Genomic DNA, 20462 nt, shown 5'->3' on the forward strand with positions numbered 1-20462 from the left:
GCATTGTAGATAGCTGAATGAACATGTACGAAATGAGTATGGTTGTGTGTTGTTCATAATGGATAACGGAATTTCCTACCTACCACAACCAAATTTGTGTGACCAGGATGATGAAAAAGAAATCAGTATAGCAAAAGTTGCCAAGATGCTCAGAGAATCTTGCAATGATTTCGTAGCTGTGTGTGTTGTGTGTATTTAGCTAGTGTGTGTGTGTGTTTGTGTGTGTGTGTGTGTGTGTGTGTAGTGTGTGTTGTGTGTGTAGCTAGTGTGTGTGTGTGTGTGTGTGTGTGTGTGTGTGTTGTGTGTGTAGCTAGTGTGTGTGTTGTGTGATCAAATTCTGTAAGTCCATCCTCTCTGTAATCAAAGATTACTGTCTCTGGGGAGTACGGTTTGATTTGTGTCTTATGAGATACAGTGCAAGATCAACTGTATTGTTTTTACTTATAGAATATATACACAAACTTGGTGTTGATATTGTAGCTTATAACATCTCACTGTCATAGCTGGTATGTTTCTTTAGAGTGTTGTGGGTTGGTCATGAGTCCTACAATAATACCACAAGACTGTTTTGTTAGTATTCACCAATGTTAGCTTTTGCTCATATGTAGCTAATTCCATGGTTTTCACACTTAACTGCTAATATTAATAATGGCATGCGTCATAATACTGATCTAAATATAACTTATAAGCAACAAATCAGTTACATGTATCTAGATACGTACTTTAATACCTGATAGTATGCACTGTAGTAACTTGTCACTGTATAATAGTTTCATTGGTTTTTTAGAAGTACAGTACTGTACCTTCAGTGTAGGACTTCTTAGACTAGTCAGTTGTAAATGTGTCATTCTTACATGCAATCTCCTGCATAGTCCAAATGTGACCTGAATAGACAGCAGGTTTCAGTGTACTGATGTAAATAAATAAAGTATTTTAATCCCCCTTTCTTATGCAATATGGAAATGTAAAACATAAAGCTCAGGAAAAGAAATGAACACAGTTATACGTACAGTGATAGTGTAGTGAGTGTATATGTGTAGCACTACTGACACAAAAAGATATACTATTTAAGATGTACTATTTTCTTACTTTAATAAATAGAATTACAAAAACGTTTAGCTATATATCATATTTCCTGACTGCAGCAAGGCACATTTTTATTTCTAATTCATTTTGCAATTCCTTAAAAATGGAATATTGTACATTCATGGCACTCGAATTCTTTGGAATTCTCAAGGAAAGTATATGTGACCAGATTTTACAAAACCGATCCAAATTGCACATCAAGCAAAATCAAACTAACAACCAGTGGATAGCTACACTATTGTACTACTAGTTTTTACACTCGGTACTACTCAAACTACTCCAGGCTGGTTTCAACAGACGTCTTTTCTGGGTGGTGTGTAGAGCTCAAGTGGCAGTTTTAGGCCTTGTGAAGGGCCTGGCTTGGCAAGAACCAGTGGTTTACTGATGGACAGCCTGATAATGTTGGCCAGACATTTTTCTGTGGATTTTGCTACATATCAGCCAACACAGCCCTGTAATCTCGTCTCTGGGCTCCAATCGTGGTCTGCCTCCATTATGAGGTCTAACCCTTCTCCACCCCCCACCACTTTGTGAGCACTCGTGATACTACTTCGCTCGTCAAACTGCTCAGATTTCCATCTTATTTGGTGGGAAACTCTACAAGCAGCTACAAGTACTGGAAGTGGCATGAAAGGTAATAGATTGATGCATCTTTTGTGTAATGCACTTGTCAATTTCATGCCCCACCCCCCCACCCCCGGGCGTCCCCACCCCCGGGCGTCCCCACACCCCAGGTGGGGATTTGGCATTGCTTCTTGTCCCCACCCCTGGGGCAATTGACAGTTATCCAATTCACTGACCGATTTTCGGTAGTTGCAATTCTAAACAATAAAATTACACTTGTTATAATTTTACTAGCTACAGGGCAGGTTTATTATACTAGTCGCATGCATGAAATATACGTTTAGTCATCCTTGAGGTGTTGTCAAATCCCCTACTATGGGGGTGGGGACATAGTGGGGATTTGACAGCCGATTTTGCCCCAGCAGTGGGGAATTTGACACTACGATTTGTCAAATCCCCTGTATTCCCCCACCCCCCCCCCCCCCCCGGGGGTGGGGCATGAAATTGACAAGTGCATAAATGTCATACGCGTGCTTGCTATCCTAGGAGAGTTATGCTGGCTTGAATTCTTTAAAACCGTTGTCTCGAAACTTCTAATGTGCGATTTGGATCGTTTTTCCAAAATCCAGTCACATGTTGTAATTCTTTATACACATGTGAGAGTGTGTGTGTGTGTGTGTGTAGTTGTATTTCATGTGTGACTGCTGTATCATGGGTTGATTTGTTTGTTTAAAGAAAAAGGAAACATTGATATCACAACTTGAAAGTTTATTATATGTCAAGAATGTTATTTTAAAGTATTTAATCTAAGCAAGCAATAAAATGGAGGTTTCCCTGCAAACCAACCTTGCAGTCAATAGTAGTAATTACGTATACAGTGGAACTTTCCTTGTAAAGGACATTGTACATTTAATCTCCTTGTAAAGGACAGTTTCTGAGGTCCCTATATAGACCTCTGCCAGTACAATTTTTGAAAAAGGACTACCTCCTTATAACAGGAAATTCCGGTGTCCGTTAATTTGAGGTTCTGCTGTATTGCAGATAGAAGAGACGTTTTGGTTGATTATCTGTCCCTTATGTATATCATCACTTATATAATTATCTGTAACCACTGTAGAAACACTGTCCAGTGTATGGTCATAAAGCTATCTATAACATGTGTATACTGCATGGAAACATTTGAAAAATACAAAGCTTTGTAATAGTGTTCACTACTTTACATTATTATGCACATATCAGCTTTTCAAGTTTGAACTCCTAGCGTGTTATGTAAGCAGCAGTTGTAGTTCTTATTGTACATTTTGTTTTGTGTGTTATTAAACATGATGCAGGCAATAAATAGTATTTAAATTATCAGTGTTTATTTTACAACAACACACCCAGTTGTTCATTGTTTTGCTGATGCAAGCCATTTTTCATACCCCCGATGCTATTGAGCATTGTTTGTTTTCACTTAAATTTGCATGGTGAGATTGGTTTTCATATTTGACTGTTAACCCAGAATTGAAAGCATATAATATTATGTATATGTGTGTCAGCCAGGCTTGTTTGTGAGCAGACATTCAGATGGGTCCCTGGAAGGGTGTATGTGTAGCATGTGCGTTTTGTGTGTGATGTGTGGTATTATACTGGTAGCACTTATATAGTCATATCATGCTTGTGAGGGATATACTGAATTGTATGTACACACACAATCCTGAGAGGAAGAGTGAGTTCAGTCATATCCCGAGCAATCTTGTTACAATTCACATATTAGACGATAGTAGATGAAATGATCTGAATTAGTGACTGAAATTCATTGATGGATTGGGCGTTTGAGAGCTTTAACTGAGTTATCCATGAAGGAGACGACAGTTCATCAACGATCCTTTCAGCAGCTAACCCATGCTGGTGAATAATTGGTTGATCATATAGGCACTTGTTATTATAGACTTGTTTACCAGTTTACTAATTTTTACGGAATGCATGAAGCACTGTACACATGATAAACATACCCACAGACTGGTACGATTATCAGTTATATACCACAGCAAGGCACTATTGATCTTCACCAGGCACTGGAGTGGTGTATGCAGTTGCTTGCTGATTACCTGTAACATATATAGTTACGTCATTGGTGCTTTATTCATATCCTGTTTATGATTTTATATCAGTAAAGCTAAATTTCAAGTTGTAATAACACATATAAAGCTGTAGTACTACCAGCTTTGCTGTACAAGAAAACAGCTAAACTGTTGCACGCATGTATAGTGGTGTATAGCACCTATAGTGTATATAGGAACTGTTCATAGATAGTACCATGAATATACATATAATAAATTTATACTTTAGCAAGAGTATAGCAATTCTCTATAGTGTGTGCATTTAGTCACTACTATGCTACTAGTTCAGTCCAAAAAAGTTTACTCAGCACTACAGACTTATGTCATGGTTATCGATAAATTTGAAATGTGTTTTTGGGGCATATATCAAAGCGGAGTCTAGTTGGTGGAGCTAGTCCAGGGCAGAAATTAACGCTTGTGTCGTCCCCATCAAATCGTCCTTGTATTGACACATATCCTCTGTGAACATTCACATATAGCATCACTACATCTTCATCATAAATGGTATCTCCATCGCTTTTCCCACGGGCATAAATTGTGAAGTTTTCTCCATCACATCTGCTAAATCTCCCACGAGCCTGAGTAATTGAACCAGGACAAGTAGTTTTGTAACAACGATGATTGTTCTTGCAGCCTATCCAGTTGTTATGAGCCCTAGGCCATTTAAGCATTATGTGTTGACCAGATCTTATCACAGAACCAGGATAGCCGCCTTGACCAAATATTTGAAATACTTCTCCAGTACACCTGTTAAAATCCCAGGGTCTACCAGAGTCTGTTGGACAATCTCGCATGTCACAAACACTAAAACTGCAGCCAAGCCACATATCAGGGACGCCCAAAAACCGTAGTCTCAGGTGATCACTATCCCGCAGATAATTGGCATTGCTGGCTATCACCAAACTGAAAAGAACATAAATGCAGAACAGCAACATGGCCAACTTTAACTGCTATAATAGTCTCTCTATACAGCAAGTGCATCTACTGCTGAGCTTTTGGCACTTTTATAGGAACATGCATGTTGCATACTTGTGATCATCATGCATGCATGTATGCATGCACTTATGTAAACACATGCATGTTTCTTTCAATAGAAGTTGTATATATAAATAAAGCCATCGCTATAGTTGTTGTAGTCAATGTATGCATGCACACATGTGCAGGTACATACAGTATAATCATAAAGTTGATATGGGAACATGCTGTATAAAACAATATACACCTATTTAGTATCTATGTGTATGTTATGGTGTTCAGGTGTATGAAACTCAGATACATCAATATAAATTTTGCCTACCTTTTCAAATTCTTTTGATACATGACCTCTCATATCATTATGCTTTACCTTGCTATCAATAAAAGTTGCAGATTTCAGATATTCTATATATAGTGCCCATGATCATGTACTGAGATTTGACCTTAGTCAGTCGTAGCAGGGGCGGATCCAGGGGTGATTCAAAGGGTTCCATGGAAAACCCCTTTTGAAAGAGCCTTTCTTACTCGAGATACTTTATATCTATTTGTAAGTTATGGTGTTCAGTTGTATTGTGCTTTTGTCCTTCCTTTACTGGACTACTGTGATGCTGTGTGGTCACCTTCGTCTGTACAGTACTTTAAAAAGTTTGAACATAAGTTTTGTTCATTGATTCCAGCTACACAAAGTTTTTTGTGCCATACTTTGACTGAACGTAGAAGATTCCATATTGCCATCATTGTTTATAGAACTCTTCTCATCAGCTTACTTAAGAGAAACATTTACAACTGTTACCTCCCATGTTGGAAGAAACAGTCATCGCCTTTTTGTACCAAGAGTCAGGACTTCATATGGAAAGAATAGTTTTTTACTATAAAGGTACGCAGATTTGGAACTCATTGAATGCTGCAATTTACACTGCAGCTACTCTTGGACAATTTAAACACTTATATAAATCTCGTTTTAGCTAATTTTTACTTGCATGTATGTTAATGGCCTGACAACCTTCCTGCTCGTTTTCTTAAAGAAATGGCATATGAAATCTTCCCAGCCTTATTGATCTACCAGGCTTCTTTAGATCAAGGTATACTACCAAGTATCTGGAAAACTGCGAAGGTAGTTCCTATTTATAAGAAAGGTAATAAATCAGACCCATGCAACTATAGACCTGTGTCCCTTACATGTATCTGCTGCAAAATATATAATAGTTAGACACCAAGACCAAGGGAACTAAGTGATTTAGTAACCCCAATGGCCCGAGGCTGTAGCGTCCCGAGTGCGCTACTAAGGGCTTAGTTCCTTTGGTCTTGGTGTCTAACTATGATATAACTCATTTAGAGGGTTACTAAATCACTTAGTCACCTGACATGCTCATTTAGTCACCTACACATGTTCATTTAGTTACCCGTCCTCAGGCAATTTTGTACGTGAAAAATAATTACAACACGAAAGGTACACTGGAGTACTTGATAATACTGTAATACAATTCTTCTCCGTGTTCTGCGAATAATATTAATTCTGGAGAAAAAGTAGACTAAGCGGCATATCTACTAAAGCTCTAGCCGTTACTCTGGTTACCAGTCGAATAATTATTTTGTGGGCGCTGTAAGGACATCAGGAAGAAACCATTCTGCTGTTCTGCATTGCTCTTTCACCCCACCCTAATGCTCTGGCTATAAAGGTATGCACTTTAAACCATAGTCTAAATAAGTTAGACACCGCGACCAACGGGAACTAAGCGATTTAGTAACCCTGATGGCCCGAGGCTGTAGCGTCCCGAGCGCAGCGAGGGCGCTGGGGTTACTAAATCGCTTAGTTCCCGTTGGTCGCGGTGTCTAACTTATTTAGACTATGGTTTAAAGCACATACCTTTATAGCCAGAGCATTAGGGTGGGGTGAAAGAGCAATGCAGAACAGCAGAATGGTTTCTTCCTGATGTCCTTACAGCGCCCACAAAAATAATTATTCGACCGGTAACCAGAGTAACGGCTAGAGCTATAGTAGATATGCCGCTTAGTCTACTATTTCTCCAGAATTATTCACAGAACACGGAGAAGAATTGTATTACAGTATTATCAAGTACTCCAGTATATCTTTCGTGTTATAATTATTTTTCACATACAAAATTGCCTGAGAGCGGGTTACTAAATGAACATGTGTAGGTGACTAAATGAGCATGTCAGGTGACTAAGTGATTTAGTAACTCTCTAAATGAGCTATATCATAGTCTAATAGAGCATATAGTATATTCACTTAAGTGTATCTAATCATTTAACATCCTTTAACATTCTATGCAATGAACAACACGGTTTCCGTCACAAAAGGAGTTGTGAAACACAATTAATTTCCATGGTAAATGACTTTGCCAAGTGTTTAAATCAAAAGGGCCAATGTGATGTACTTCTACTTGACTTTAGTAAGGCCTTTGATAAGGTTCCACATTCCCGACTCTACCTCAAGCTCCAACATTATGGGATTGATGGATCTATCCTATTGTGGATTAAGTCCTTTTTAACTTGCAGATCCCAGTATGTAGTGCTAGAAGGGAAAAACAAATACTCTAAACAAGTTCTCTCTGGTGTACCCAAAGGTACTGTACTCGCACCACTTCTGTTTTTACTGTACATAAATGATGTCCCTGCTTGTGTCAATAGTAAGGTTAAATTGTATGCAGATGATGTCCTACTGTACTCCTACATACATTCCGAATCCGATTGTATAGCCCTACAACAGGACCTTGACAAACTTACTGAATGGGCCCATACTTGGCTGATGGAATTTAACATTAAAAAATGTGTGAACACTTGAGAATTACCAATAAAAGAAATCCCATCATTTATAGCTATCATCTGGAGAATTCTATCATCTCTGAGGTTCCTCACACAAAATATCTTGGGGTCACCATTGACCAGAAACTATCGAACACATTCTAAGAGTCACTAGCAAAGCAAACCAGGTTAATGGATTTTTGCATCGTAATCTTCACCAATGCCCCGTTTCTGTTAAGAACAATTGTTACAAGATGATGGTCCGCCCCATTGTTGAATATGCATCTTCTGTCTGGGCCCCCCACACCCACACCAACTTGAATCCATCCAAAGGAGAGCAGCCAGATTTTGCTACAATAATTTTTCTAGATTTAGTAGTGTAACAAGAATGATGTCATCATTAAATTTACCTACCCTCGAAGAAAGAAGAAACAGGTCTAAGATAACTACAATGTATAAGATAATTAATGGCAATCTAAGTATACCTAGCTATAAATGATCTAATACCTAATCATCGTCCATCAAGGGAAGAATATTATAAATAACTTGACACTATGATTGACTCTTCTAAATTTTCCCTTCTACAATCAGACTATGGAACACACTCCCCCCTTTGTAATTCACTCCCCTACCTAGATGAATTTTGTACCAACTTGAACTTGCATTATGATCACACCTATCAGGGGCGGATCCAGGAGCTGGCAAGGGGAGGGGCACAAATAGGCTAAGTTGTAGGTGGTTCAGTGGGGAGAGCCAGATTCTCTTGTTAGTTGTTGCATTTTTGAAGCAGCAAATAATCACCTCTTAGTAGTGTCTCACTGTTGATTTTTGCCATTTTGGCCTTTGCAGATGGTTGTGAAGTCTTAAAAGCTGTTTTAAAGGCTCTGAATGTCTTGAACAACAGCAATACGATAATTATTTTAGAGGCGCTTAATACGCACGAAGGTGCTGGGTGACTTTCACTGTGACAGCTAGCTTGACTTTAACTTGCTTTAGTTTCAGGCGAATTTGTAATAAATACTAGTAAAATGTGCATATTTTCATGAGTTTTATAAACTGATCTTGGCCTGACAAAGTTTCCACCTAGGATGAGGGGGGGCATTTGGGGCCATCCTGGATTGTGTACAACAATCTTTTTGATTTCTGCACAGTAACAAATATTATAATGTGCACTGTGAAAAAAGGGGAATATATAAGATGGTATATCTAATGGCTTAAACTATACAAATAATCTCAGTATAGTCTTGCATTATACTAACTATCTTATACTTTAGTATAAACCCCATCTTTTATTATGGGAAACAGATTATACTTTAGTTTAATACACATTCTTTGTATGGCTTTGTTTACTTAACTAAATGTGATAACTTTTTAGCTTCACCATCTCATTGGACTTTTGTTTATACAGACAGCACATGACTTAAGATTCTTTTACTGTATCAAACAAAGTCATGATGATTTTACAATAAGTACACTTCTGTTAATCACTATAGCTATAGCTTTGTTGTGATAATTTCATACGCCAACACATTTTCATACAGCAAAGCATATAATACTAGAAAAATTAATTATTCAATCAATTCTTTCTAAGAGTCATACAAATCCAGATTTTCTTGCACAGTTAGCACACCTGCAAAACTTCGTAGTAATGCTTGTTTAAAATTGAAGGGGTCAGTGGTGTACGCATGCGTATCAGATGCAATTAAGTCGCCATCTTTGTCATTATTCAGTGTTGTATCAGAGGTTATAAATGTGAGTGATCATGACGGTGTATCTCGCCGAGAAAGTGTGGACGATCGGCGCCATTGTCCAATGAGCCATGCTTCGCACGATGATAGTTATGGATATGGACCACAACTGTGCATCCCTGCTGGCTGCTGTAGTGGCGGCGGCGTGGACAATTCCTACTCTCCCCTGTGAATTTTCACAAATTAATAATAATAACACACACACACATATATACACAACAGCGTACCATCAGTAATCTGACCATGAATGATTAAGAGTACTAGGGCTGAGTGATGTGAAAATTTGCTACTTTCAAGATTGTAGGATCACGATTATGATAACTATCACGATGTTATGCATGCATCATTAACATCATATATGCATGCGGGGGTGGGCTTTGGGGGCTGAAGCCCCCCTTCACTTTTAGGCTTTAGGGTCATTCCATGCCAAATCAACCAAAAAAAATCCAGACCCCTTTGTATTTTCATGAAATTTGGCATAGACATGGGACTCTACTAAGAAACTTTCTCACACCAAAATTTGGCCAATTCTATTGATCTCCCTTTAAGATACAACCGCTCAAAGTTTATTAGAAAATGTTACAGCAGTTTACACAGGTTTAATAAAATGGCCATAACTTTGTCAGTGAGTTCCACAGAACCTTTCTGTTTAGATTTTTGGAATGCTTATTAAATTTACTTTCAAGTGGTATATAATTTATTATAATTACTCAAAGGAAAAAGTCAAACCACAAAATGTAACTTTTTCCTTTGATCTTAATTATTTCAAAAACGGATATTTAATTGCTTTTATTTTTTGTTCAAATATTCTTCTAATAGCCTTCTTTCATGCCAGTAAGTTTGAAGTTGGGATGACAAGTAGATCATGAGTTATGGCTACATATATAATTCTTATTGATGTTTACATGCTACAGGGGGTATAACTATGTACACTACTATAACAATACAAACTTTTAAATTCAATTGTAGTATGGAATGATTGGAATCTCATCAGAATGTGGTCAAGTTGTATTACACATACAGTTGGAGGCATAGTACACAGGCATAATCACAACATTAAACAGAAGTATTAATACTCTCTATTGCTGAGGCACACCAATATACCCATGTTACGTATATCAATGCAGTTATGACAACTGGTGCAAATATCGTCAAAAGTCCATAATAGAGGTTGTATACCATAATTATATGGCGGAGGTTTGGTGGTAAATTATCTTATGGTACTGTAAGTTTGGTAAGGAAAAGGGTTTTAGTTTTCATTTCTTCACCAAACAACTCCCCTGCCAAACTTCTCGTATAGTGTATTTTACATGTATAATTGTTTTGTAAGATCTGTATGCAAAGTTTTTTGACATAACAGCTACATTTCATAAAATCACAAGAAAGTGCCAGTGCAAAGAAAACTTCAGAAGGGATTAGTGTACTGTTCCAAAATCTGGTAATGTTTTTAAAATTTTGTAACTCAGTAATAGAATGTGGTATGACCATGAAATTTGGAGTAGTTACACACAATTGGACACTGATAATGTACGTAAACCAATTTCTCGAATTTTTGCAAATTGAGTATGAGGTGCACCTACAGCTCCTGATTTTTCATGAAAAATGCATCAAGTCAGTGACAGTTTAAGTTATCCTACAGTACACTTACAACATTTAGTGTTCACCAATGGTACAGCAAAAAAAAAAGTTACAGGGCATTTTGATTACCGCTTTAGAATAAGTTATGCAAGCAGTTATGTGAAAAGCTAAATACACATCAAAAACTACATACTTGCATAGGGATCCAACTTCTTTTCAGTAAATATATATAAAAGTATGATAATCTAAGGTAAGTGGTCTAAATTTCATTCATTAGTTCATGAAAAGCAACACAAAAAGTGTGTGAAATGGTAGGATTTGTTGTTAAGTATTCCAGTATATCAGTGCATGGATTCCATTCATTGCTGGACGTATATAGTACCACCATTGGTGTTGTACAGTCAATAAAGATTAATCAGAATACAGTGTTTGATGGTGAACTACTGTACGTATGTCCAGCAATAAATGTAACCCACTGATACTCAAATTTCAGACAATAAAAATATTCTTTTACAAATTTATCTTTTGGTTTTGAAATATGCAATAATGCTTTTGTCTATGTTGATGTCCATATATGAAGTTTTCCAGTGTCTAAGTGTTACTGGTGCAATACATTTTTGAAATTCATGCTGATATACATAGTAAATAAATAGAGGTCTTGATCCCACAGACAGTCTGTACTCTACCACCTAAATTGCTATAGTATCTCTGATGACAAGGCAATGCTATAGTCTGTGTTGTTCCCCATCTGGAGTTTTCCTTGTGACTTTATGAAGTATAGTTGTAACATCAAAAAACATTACATACAGATCCCGCAAAAAAAAATTATACATGTCATAGGCGTAGCTGAATATTTTTCGATGGGGGGGCTCTTTTCCAGGTGGTTGTAAAGGACAGTATAAACATGCGAACACAACCCCTCTGGGGGGGTCTGGGAGCATGCCCCCACAGGAAAATTTTGCCTTCTGATATCAATTCTGAGGGCAATTTTATACAATTACTGCTCTAAAACAACAACTGACTATTCTATTAGAGTACTTCGATCTTTTTGCACACTAAACATAGAAAATCATTAGGGGGCTCTGGCTCCCCTTGCCCTCCCCCCCGGTTGCTATGCCTAGCCTATGCATGTCGGACAAGCACTATACAAAATAATAACAGAAAAGCTTAGCGGAGAAATTGTTCAACAAATTTGGTTACTTTACCAATTTAAAACCCTCTTATTATGAAGTTTCACAATTTTGTCAAACTATTTTCTTCACCAAACTTAAGTACCAAACCTTCCCAATATATGGTACAAAATTTCTATTAGCTATGGACTTTTGACGGTATTTTCACCAGTTATCAAAACTGTATTGATAACCATAAAATGGGTATATTGGTGTGCCTTCAGCAATGGAGAGTATTAATACTTATGTTTAATCTCGTGATTATACCTGTGTACTATGCCTCCAACTGTATGTGTAACCACATTCTTATGAGATTCCAATAATTCCATACTATAATTGAATTTAAAAGTTTGTATTGTTATAGTAGTGTTCATAGTTATACCCCCTGTAGCATGTAAACATCAATAAGAATTATGTATGTAGCCATAACTCATGATCTACTTGTCATCCCAACTTCAAACTTACTGGCATGAAAGAAAGCTATTAGAAGAATATTTGAACAAAAAATATAAGCAATTAAAATATCCGTTTTTGAAATAATTAAGATCAAAGGAAAAAGTCACATTTTTGTGGTTTGACCTTTTCCTTTGAGTAATTATAATGAATTATATATCACTTGAACGAAAATTTAATAAGCATTCCAAAAATCTAAACAGAAAGGTTCTGTGGAAATCGCTGACAAAGTTATGGCCATTTTATTAAACCTGTGTAAACTGCTGTAATATTTTCTAATAAACTTTGAGCGGTCATATCTTAAAGGGAGATCAATAGAATTGGCCAAATTTTGGTGTGAGAAAGTTTCTTAGTAGAGTCCATGTCTATACCAAATTTCATGAAAATCCGAAGGGGTCCGGATTTTTTTTGGTTGATTTGGTATGGAATGACCCTTTACTTGATTAATATATGTTGAGGATTATAATGAAATTTTATCTTAGCATAACTTTATGACCACTAATAATACAAATACTCATAAATCCACCTTATAAATATCTTTCCAAGGCATTATTAGTGGATTTATGCTAAAGCAGAGGAGGTTGATCACGCGTCATCATTCATCTCGTGATCTCAAAGGAAGGTTGAACTAATTTATTTATTATCTATTTCATCCAAATAGGAAGGGGTGGCACCAAAAGGCTAGGCCTGCACGAGGGTGCTTCCCCAAAATATTACACACATACGTATACACATAAGTTACTATAGCATACAAAAAAAAAAAAACTGCACAGAGAGCATGTACAAAAAGCAAGAAAACACAACACATGCACACACAAGACAAACTAACAGATTACACAGAATCAAAAAAGTAGTGCTTTACAGCATGACGAAAAGCAGTACGATTTGACAACGATAAAATGTCAAAAGGAATATTGTTCCATATAAATGGTGTATTGCCAAAAAAAGAATACCGGAGGGCATTGATGGTAGACTGCAGTGGGAGAATGGAAAGTGAATGCCATCTTGTACAAGAGGACACAAAAGAACAAATGTCACTAAATTTGACAGCAATTTTATTGTTAATAATATCACAAAGGAAATTAACTGAAAGATAATCACGGCGAGATTTTAAAGATGGCCATCTCAACTGTTCCAAACATTGATCTGATGACTTGGTCCATGAAAACACAGAGGGATCCCACCTACTACCACATACCCAACGAGCAGCACGACGTTGGGTGTTTTCCAAAAGCTGAATGTTCTTTTGAGTAAAAGGATTCCATAGCTGACATCCATATTCCAACAAAGGGCGGACAACGCATCTATAGGTAGTAGATTTAACTTGTAGAGGGGCACTCCACAGAGTGTGGCATAAATAATTCAAACATTTGGTAGCCTTAGCAGCAATAATTTTAGACCAACATAAATTAGTAGTAATATATGAAGCCCCAAATAGCGTATTGAGGTGGACCACCTAAGTGGAATATCATTCACAGAGTAAGTAGTAGTAATCTCAAATGCTTGTTTGAGATGCACAGAGCCTCACATTTAGGTGGACCAAGGCGAAGTTTCCAGTGTTCTGACCAGAAAAAGACATTATTCAAATCCTCTTACAGTAGATTGCAGTCACTACTGGACTTAATCTCTTTATACACAGAGATGCCAACCTCTGAACAATTTTAGGAGTGAGACCTCAAAACTACCAGCAATGTGGACCAGATTCAAGTGCAGCTCCAGGATTTTTGGTAGTGAAGACCAAAAAAAAAAAAAAAGGTCGTCGCATGTTCTAAGTACAAAAATAAGCACAGGTCTGCCCAATTTTAAGCACAGGGCTAATTACAAAGCAGATCAGGCGTGAGAAATGCATTAGAACTAAGCTGAAAGAGTGAGAAACAGAGGGTTAGGCGTGAGAGCGTGAGATTACTACCCAAAGAGTGAGACTCACGCCTAATGCGTGAGAGTTGGCATGTCTGCATACAGTGCTACATCATCAGCAAAAACATTAAGCTCAGAGTGAGATATGATGTCATGTAAATCATTGATGTAAAAGAGGAACAGTAGCTGTCCAAGAACTGAACCTTCACACCTCTTGATATTCTAAAGGACAGATTATATATCCGTACCAGAGCGTCCTGGTGATATTACAAGCCTTCTCAGTACAATGCACTGCTTTCCTAGCTTCTAAACAAGCTTTACCACATAGCACAATGCTTGATTGCATAATTTCATGTCATAGGATTATGATGCGTGACTATAACCTCCTCTGATGCTAAAGCTAGGTTATGCAACAAGGACCCGGATCAGCATGGGAGGTGTACAAGATCGAGATACTCTAATAGAACAGTCACCTAACTACTCTAATAGAACATTCAGTGTAAGCATAAAATTTGGTTCTGTTATGGAATTTTTCCAAATCTGCCTGCGTTCCAGTTTCAACGTTATTAATCTATCATGCATGCAATTGTGAGAGGATGCATCATGTGCTTGGTTGTCTGAACCTACCCAAACCTTTCCATTAGCAAATGCTGCAGAGAGCCATACATATCTAAAGGTAGTATATAAAATATCTACAGGCAGAAATATGCATTTTATGTGGAAATGCCTCCAAATTGCAGTATTTTAGCATCTATTTTTCAAACATTTGCTGGGGGGGGGGGCATGCATGCAATTGTATGTTGGGAGGTGTGCTTCACACACCTCTACCCAAGAGATTAGTACCTTGAGTTAGCCCCCCCCCCCCCCCCCCCTTTATAAATCCTAGATCCGCCCCTGGCATGATTTATTTTAATAAAAGATAACATTGTGTACAACTACGATTAAGGCTATAGGCAGTTGTAGTTTAATATGTGACTGGATTTGCAAAGGGGTCTTCCACACAAACTATGATGACTCATAAATTCAGATTGGAAAAGGCCATTGACTGGAAATTTAGTCAGTAGTGAGCTTAGTAGATGGAGAAAAAAATTTAGGTTACTTTTTGTCTTTATCACTGACTAAGTTATGGTCTTCCAAGTTCATAGAATTGGATGTGTGGGGAAGATCCCTTTTGCAAATCTGGTCACATAATATTATAATGTATCCTTATATAGATATTCAACAGGTAGGCTTTTTATTTATTCATAAAATAAACTGTCTCAAAAGTGTAGGCAGATTGAGTCCTTCCACAAATATGTGACACCATTTTGAGTTTGCTAATACACATTTGCATGTCAGTGGCGGATGTAGGAATTTATTAAGGGGATTTCAAGTTTAGAAGGTGGACATATCCACTGCAAAGGATGCTACAGTTGGGGGCGCCCAAAATTTATGGCGGTAGTAGTAGGTGCATGTGCGAAAAATTTTAGGGGGGTCTGGGGCATGCCCCCCATAAGAAAATTTATTAAATACATAGGCATTTTTGGTGGTTTTAGCTGTTAATCAAATACCATATGTTTTATTTTTAATACACGCTTGAGTTGTATTAGGGTGACTGCTCTATTAGACCATGATTGACAAGTTTCTGGAAGTTCATGTGACGACTGTTGTGCAATACAGCTTTGAGTTGGGGTGCTTAGCACCCCCTCTTCCGCCACCTATACATGTGCTAGGGGGAGCTGGGGCATGCCCTCCAGGAATTTTTGAAATTTTGATGCTCTGAGCCGGACTGCATTCGGCAACAATTTTAGTGTAAAAAATAAATATTTACTAAGTCTATATTTACGGAGTGTTGAGCATGCACATCGCTTATTATAGGCACACGCCGCAATAATTTATTAAAATACTCAACTATTGCATAATCATTTTTCAAAGGAGGTTTCCTTGAACATTGTAAGAAATCAGGGGTCGTAGGCCTGATATTTGAGAAGCGAAAATAATATACAGTGCTGAATGGGATTCTACAGCTACAGGTTAAACATTAACTCGGCTCTGTATTGAAAGTAATACCTGCACCATAACATTACATGCAGTACCTTAAATGGTCGGATTGAAGGTGGTCTAAGGCTGGAAGCTAAATTTTAAAAATCTTTAGGAAATGCATAGGTTTTAAACACAATACACTACGCACAACACGAACTTACGTGGGTCTGTATCCAAGAGACTTAGCTCCTTATCATCTTCGTTTGCACGTAATCTCATCTCTGTTAACGAAGACTAGATCCTGGTTTTCAGTTATTACTAGTAACTCTCTCCACACTGTCTAGCTTTTAATATTTTTGGCGGCGCTCGGTCCTGGCCGCCTAATACAGAAAACTAAATTCCAGCAGTTTAGCGTCTCTCCTCTGCAGCAAACCCATTTAGACAAGAATATTTTATTATTATTATTATTATATTGGGATCACGTGATCACACATAATTAAAATAATAAATAATTAGTTATAATCAATCTAAGGCCACTCCAAATAAATTCTCTGTTTCCCGTCCTGGACTCAGGCATATTTGCATGCGGGCGGCCGGTTCATTTCCATTATTTCATTATAAGATTGGCAGCTTTTCAAGCCATTATTTGCCTGGCACAACCATAAAAAGCTGCATAAAAGCATGCTTAAGTTTTTCAAGTTGCAAAAATAGTGCAAACGTGAAGTTTGTGTCAACTTGATAGCACTACTGACACGTGAGCTGACACTGTTTCAAGATGGCTTTTACTAAGCCTCTCAGTATGCAAGAATAACCAGAAGAATACGGAATAATGGAATATTTAGAGCTGTCAGTAACTAGATGCGGGCGGTGGACGGGAAACAGAGAATTTATTTGGAGTGGCCTAAGGCCAATGAAATTTGATTAGCAGTTTCGCGTCATCGCCCGCATGCTTTTGATACACCCGCATGGAATTTCATTATTGATACTTCAGATTGAAATACTCTAATAGAGCAGTCACTTTTACTCTAATGGAGCAATGAGCTATACTCTAATGGAAAAATCACCTGTTATACGGATTAGTAACGTATTTTAACTATTTAATGCAGGAGTAATCAATGTAGACTCACTTTTTTGGCAGAAATCTTCATGTTTGGGATGTGTGTTGTACTTTTTGGAAAATAATGAATAATGAATAATAACCGCCCGCCCGCATCAAATTTTCAAAAATCTGAGCGAGAAACTGGTAATCAAGTTTCATTGGCCTAATGGCTGTCAATTTAGCCGGCTGCAAGTCAGTAGTCTTCAGGAACCTATTGGGGAATAAATGACATTATTTTATGGCAGACATTAATAACAGATGAATGCATGAATGCAGGCACTGGTCACACGTACAAACAACAGTATGAAGAAGAAGAAGCAAGCAAGCAAGCACTCATCTCACTCACTCACTCACTCACTCACTCACTCACTCACTCACTCACTCACTCACTCACTCACTCACTCACTCACTCACTCACTCACTCACTCACTCACTCACTCACTCACTCACTCACTCACTCACTCACTCACTCACTCACTCACTCACTCACTCACTCAAGTACATGTATATAGGGCTATTTTGTACAGAGCAATTTTTGTTTCTACACCCCTGTGTCTGCACCCCTGACAACTTCTTTAACATATCCATGTGGAGTACAAGTTAAACTAGCACTGTTTTATACTCTGACGGTAGTCATGTCGTATGTGAATTAGCTACATGAATTCTGACATATTTTTTGTGAAGCTTATCGCCAGCTATTTTGCTTTTACGTGTTCTTGTGTGTGGGCCCCCGCCTATTTCTCCCCTCCCTCCCACCCTCCCACCCCCTTATATGCTACACATGTAATATTATGATAGCTTGATAAAACTTGTTAAATTTATAGGTTTTTGTGCAAGTATTTAAATACTCTAATACAACAAACAGCACTTTTTGACAAATGTGCAGAAATGTACATTTCTTGTAATGAACCCGCCTAAACTTGATCCACCACTGCATGTGATGTCACAACATCATAATTATTTATAATACACACCTCAACAATCACAATTTCCCCATAGTCAATATAATCTCCCAGTCCTAAGTGAAACCTCTTGAAATATTTTGACTATATGCACTTACTACTCTTATCCTTATTGTGGAGGTCTTTTTTTTTGGAGTAATGAATAATTATATAGTTTGAAAAAAAGCAGTTACATGGTCTAAATGAGCAACATGTTCAGAGATTATATGTATGGCTGTCATTTTAAAGGTGGTCTTATAATAGCAACCACTAAGCAAGGTTCATACTTGTGATCAAAACAGTAAGCAGATATACTGTGTTCACAAAATGCATAGTACTAACCATTTGATGTACTTGTGAAGCTAACACCTGAAGCACAATATGACTTGAAATTGTTTTGAAGTGACTGACTGTTCTATTAGAGTGTTCTCCAAGAATCTGACAGCCACATAGTTGTGTGTAATACAAAAAGTAAAGCCTCATCCATTGTGTAACTTGACATCACTATTCAGAGAATACTACTACATGTGCACCATTCATCATCTATGAATATAGTGTGATAGACAAATACATAGTCTTAGGGCAGGACTAGGAACCCATTGAAGGCTTTACCGGAAAAATTTCCACACTAGCTACCCCAGCCAAGTCACCTTCTAGTGCAGTGCCATTGGAATTCCAGAGCTCTCATGAAAAGTTTGGAGCTTGTATTAAGGCACAAGCTGAGCAATGGAGTATTGAGTTGTTAATGCTTACAAATTCAGCTTCCACCACATTCCACCACATTCCACCAATGCTAGCAGTTTTAAATTAGCCAAGTTGAAGCAATGAGCAAAGCTGTATGCAGTGAATCAGTACAGTCACTAGATAATGACCAAATGGAAGCTTCAAATTAAACAGGTGGATTATGCTTTAGCCTATTAAATTGTTTAGTCACTGTACATCTGTTCTAATCTGGTAAGTTTTATTGAGTTAGTTGCGGTATATCGTTACATTCCATTAAATGTATTTTTCAGGTCAGTGGGAACTTGCGATACTATGATAGCATCCAATGCGTCTTTGCTACAAAATCTCTCACTGCATGGAAAAGAAAACTTAATTTTTTTGGAATAACATTTAGTCACCTATGTAGAAATAACTGTAATTCTAACTATACTATGGTGTTTACCCTTTATGCAGTATTAATTTTAATGCGTGCTAGCATGTGTGTAGTGGTGATTACCACAACTATAAGTGATGTTCATTGTAACGCATGTGCAGCAGTGAAGCTCGGTAGTGCAAGTAGTGACGTTCACTTATAATTCACAACATACTTTGTTATTACTGTATAATATTCTGAACCACGCATGATGTTAGTAGCTAAGTAGTGAATCAAGATACTCTAATAAAGCTAGCAGTCAGGATATTCTTTAATACAAGAATCACTTACTGTAAATCCCATTTCAAAAATACTTCCTTATTGCAGTTATCATTCTTCATGTATATAAGAATATTCCAAGCAAAGTTTTTTTTACTAAAATGTTGATGTGAATTATGAGCTAACCATAGTAACAGGGTTCTGGCCACTGACACAGGTTGCGCGGGTGTCAGTAGACCATAGTACACTTACCTGCGCCTCATAAATCTGTCTGTACACATGTTCACTGTAAAGATTGTAAGTGTACAATGATACATACATTTGTGTATTATGCAACTATGAAAGTATATAAATAAAATTTTGCTTGCCTTTTCAGACTTTAATTTCCATTAGGCCACATAAACTTAAGTTTCTCATCTTCAACAGTTTGCCAATACCAATTCAAGCAGCTGGATTTTAGTTTTTAATTTCATATAGCTATAGTTCATATCAGTGAATTGATCTATATACTAACTTAAAAGCGTTAAATTGCTGCACCCAGCTTTTGCAGGCCTAATCATGAAAGTGCACAAGATAATCTGACCATACATTAAATAAGACAGTCATACACAAAACCAGTAAACTTTTCTGCAAGCTAGCTAATATCATTGGTAACTAAATCACCAGTCAATTGTAATTTACACTATATTCAAGAGTAATGTACTCTTGCTATAGTCGACTTGCAATATTGTATGCAGTAAAACAGTATGTATAGTATAATTATACGTAGTGTAATGTATGTGTAGGCTTCAAGGTGCATTCTTTGTAT

Source organism: Dysidea avara, chromosome 6 (genome assembly GCF_963678975.1).
Source record: "Dysidea avara chromosome 6, odDysAvar1.4, whole genome shotgun sequence".
NCBI classification, from domain to species: Eukaryota; Metazoa; Porifera; class Demospongiae; order Dictyoceratida; family Dysideidae; genus Dysidea; species Dysidea avara.